The sequence below is a fragment of the Gossypium hirsutum genome, chromosome A10, assembly GCF_007990345.1.
Source record: "Gossypium hirsutum isolate 1008001.06 chromosome A10, Gossypium_hirsutum_v2.1, whole genome shotgun sequence".
Classification (NCBI taxonomy): Eukaryota; Viridiplantae; Streptophyta; class Magnoliopsida; order Malvales; family Malvaceae; genus Gossypium; species Gossypium hirsutum.
The window spans coordinates 107,341,564-107,345,560 of NC_053433.1; the positions used below are offsets into that span (position 1 = coordinate 107,341,564).

The 3,997-nt window shown below is 37.6% G+C and overlaps 1 pseudogene; it reads left to right on the top strand.

Annotated features, from left to right (window-relative positions):
* Positions 1-1,925: 1,925 nt before the first annotated feature.
* Positions 1,926-3,001, top strand: LOC107928059 (protein argonaute 4-like; annotated as a pseudogene).
* The last annotated feature ends 996 nt before the right edge of the window (positions 3,002-3,997 follow it).

Below are 3,997 nucleotides of genomic sequence, written 5' to 3' on the forward strand. Positions count from 1 at the left end.
ATACCAGAATCCTTATGAATTTCCCAACTGGCTCAGAATTTGATTTGGGTGACAACCTTGCTAATCCAGTTATTCTTAACTTAGATATGGTTGAAAGGGAAGGTACAAGAATCGAATTTGCAAAATAGTTAGAGGAACATTGCAGATGGTTGGAGGAGAAATTTAAGGTCTTAGAAAGTGCTGAAGGGCATTAGGGAGTTGATGCCAAAGATCTAAGCTTGGTCCCAGATTTGGTGCTTCCTCACAAATTTAAGATGTCAGAGTTTGAGAAGTACAACGAAACTACTTGCCCAGAGGCCCACATTACGATGTTTTGCAGAAGGATGACGAGTTACGTGAATAATGATCAACTGTCGATCCATTGTTTCCAAGACAGCCTAATTGGAGTAGTGGCCAGGTGGTACAATCAGTTGAGCTGGGTCAGAATAAATTCATGGAGAAATCTTGCACAAGCTTTCATGCAGCAGTACAATCATGTGACTGACATGACGTCGGATAGGATCAAGCTGCAAAACATGGAGAAGAAGCCTAATGGGAACTTTAGGCAGTATGCACAGAGGTAGAGAGAGATTCCTATGCAGGTTCAACCACCGCTCTTGGATAAGGAAACCACTATGCTCTTTATCAATACCTTGAAGGCTCCATTCATTACCCATATGATTGGAAATACTACAAAAAGTTTCGTTGACATAGTTATGGCAGGGGAAATTATTGAAAACGCCATAAGGGGCAGTAAGATAAAAGGGGAAACTGCTAAGAGATCAACCCCAAGGAGAAATGAGGTGAACAATATGAGTAATTATAACTCGAAATCAGCTACGGTTAGTCAACCAAGAGCAGTAACTGTAGGACAGCGGGGTTCGCAAAGGAATGAATCTGGTACGAGATAGAATTCTGAAAAGATCCAGTTCACACCCATTCCAGTGACATACAAATGAACTTTATCAGAATTTATTTGATGCACACGTGGTAGCTCCCTTCTACTTAGAACCAATGCAAACTCTATATCCCAAATGGTATGATGCAAATGTTCAATGTGAGTACCATGCAGGGATAACAGGACATTCCATAGAAAATTGTACTACCTTCAAGAAATTGGTTGAAAAATTCACCAAAATTGGTGTTATAAAGTTTGATGATAAGCCTGGTACAGAGAACCCATTGCCAAACTATAGTGATCAGGGGGTAAATGTGATTGGGGAAGATGAGGCTGAACAAGAAAATCTGGAGGGTATTCGTCCCTACAAATTGGAAAGCTCCTTAAACAATTAGAAGGCAGAGGAACTTCTTGTAGTATTCAGAAATTATACGAAGTAATATTCAAAACATTCTTGTTGCTCTAAAGCCTAGGAGAAATAAGATTTCTTTTGTGAAATTGGCTCATGTTCAGACATTTTTATTTTAATAAAACATACTTTTATTATTCATCTAAGTAAATATTCTTTCATTTTGATTCTTTTGACCTTTAATATTCTTTATAAATTTTCATTGCATTCATAACATGTAAATAAACATTCTTGAATACATTTATTCCTTGTACATTCTTTTGTACTTATCATAGATCCCTAAATATCAAAGACTGGGGTAACGATATTACAGACTTAGAATTCCTTTTGAGCGCAACATGTGTTTAAAGGGATCTCAATATTTTTGAAGATGACACATATTGTGATCTGCCTTCAAATTGGTTAAAATCGATAAAGTAAAAAGAGAAGAAAATCTTGCCTCGAGAGAAAGAAACAGTAGACCTTCGAAGAAGGGAAAGAATTGAGGTATACATTGCAAAAGAAACAAGGAAAGGTCTTGTTGAGTTACTGGAAGATTGCAAGCCAATTCAACCAAAATCACGAAGTATGGTTTGATATTATGGATGAAGTCAAAATGCAGTTTGATGTTGAATCCCTGCAAGAAATTAAGCATGCAGAATGAGTAGTCAAAGAAGGATGGAAAGGGTACTCACTGTACAATCTGAACTTCCTAGAGCTTCGCAATTCCTTCTTTGTTGGTTTCCGGATAACTTAGTTCGTTATGGGCCTTGAAAGTAGAATAGTTTTGAGGTATGGCATCATGACTCAGCGTAAAGTACCAGCTAGGGGAATGATCAATACCTTACAAACATGCTTCTAAAAATCAATACAAAGCTTGGAGGACTGAATTCCATGCTAGCAATTGAGCAAACACCTTCAATTCCAGTTGTTTCAAGAGTTCCAACCATCATCCTTAGCATAGAGGTACTTCATGGCTTTCCTGAGTAGCCCGATATTCCATCAATCGCTATGTTGGTCAGTTTCAAGCAGTGGCCTTTAATTTCCTACTGTAAAGCACCTATGCATATACAGTCTCCGAAGTTTGAAATAATAGAATTTCTCTTCAAACCAGTTTTTGACAAAGTAAAGGAGAATGTCATGAGGGAAGCCCTCTTAGACTTCTATACAAATTCGAGGAAAAGGAAGCCTGATCAGATCATCATTTTTAGGAATGGAGTTAGCGAGCCTCAGTCCAATCAAAATTTGAGTGAAGAACACGGTCAAGTTATTAAGGCTTGTGAGTTCCATGATGAAAATTAAAGCCCAAAGTTTGTAGTTATTGTTAAGAAAAAAACCTTCACGCTAAGTTTTTTAGCAAAGATCTCCTGACGATGTGTTACCTAGTACTGACAACAAAATCTATCATCCTAAGAACAGTGACTTCTATCTTTGTGCTCATGCTGGAATGATTGGAACCACGAGACATACTCATTACCATGTTTTCTTAGATCAGATTGGGTATTCGGCTAATGATTTGCAAGAGCTAGTATATACTCTATTAAAGGAACACCATAGCCATATCCGTTATGGCCCCGATTCACTTGACAACGTCATAATTGGGGCAATATAGGGAGTTTGAGGATACTTCAGAGACGTCTTCAAGCCATGATGGAGTGACTACTTTGGGAGCGATTTATGTACTTCAATTTTCCAGATTGAAGGATAATGTCAGCAGCCCTATTCTCATCTATTGAGAATCATTGAATCATCTTTTTGTATAGGGCTTTTGGATTTTAGCTACTATTTGCTTTCTTTGCTTGACAAGCGTCAGCTAGTACTTTTGCTGGGGCAAAAGAATTTCACGAAGGGGGAACTTGTGCTACAAGGGATTCTGCCCATACAAAGGATTTCAAAGGAAAATAAATACCGGATGAGAAAGACTGTATGTTGTGAAGAAGGCTTCCTCTAGTGGTGTATTTATTTTGACAGAGTTGGATGGGAAGAGCTTACCCAATCCAGTAAATTCAGACTCAATCAAGGAGTATTTGGTCTGAAAGTGAAGGGAAGCCAAAGTGAAAACCCGCAAAGGGCGCTTTGAGACTTCTGTTTTTTTTTTTAAATGGAGAGGCCAAGGTGAAAACCCGCAAAAGGGCACCTTGAGACCAAAAGGGTTTTTGAGTTGAAAACTCAAAAGGGCAGCTTAAGTTTTGAAAAGCATGCAATGATCTTACTATACCTGATTTGACAAGAAGCAAAAGTATGTTACATACTGGGGCATCAACAAATTACTTTGGATCTTCTAAACACATGTTAAACTCAAAAGGGTCTTCATGGAGTTTGTATATAGACGCCCAAGCAGCGATATCTGGGGCATCTGATTTCTATCCTATTTACTATCTTTGAATTCTTTTCCTTCGCAAAGATATGTTCTCAGGCTAATTTTTTGCATTCCTTCCAATAATTTTCCCAAATCTAATTATCCTCAGGATCGATTTATTTGTCTCCCATTATTCATAAAGCATGTTGCATTGAAATAATGATAGATGAACTAAAATATCTTCACAAACGAAGTTTTGCATATTACTCTAGAAATTTCTAGATAATACAAGAAACTGAAACAAGACAATTGTTTAAGGGATTCCCATATGTATGGGTTAGAGATACTCGAGAGATTTTCTTTTTCGGTCCAAAAGGTGGTTGGACGTTTTAAGCAATATTGATCTTAAGAAAGGATCATTTCATAAACATCT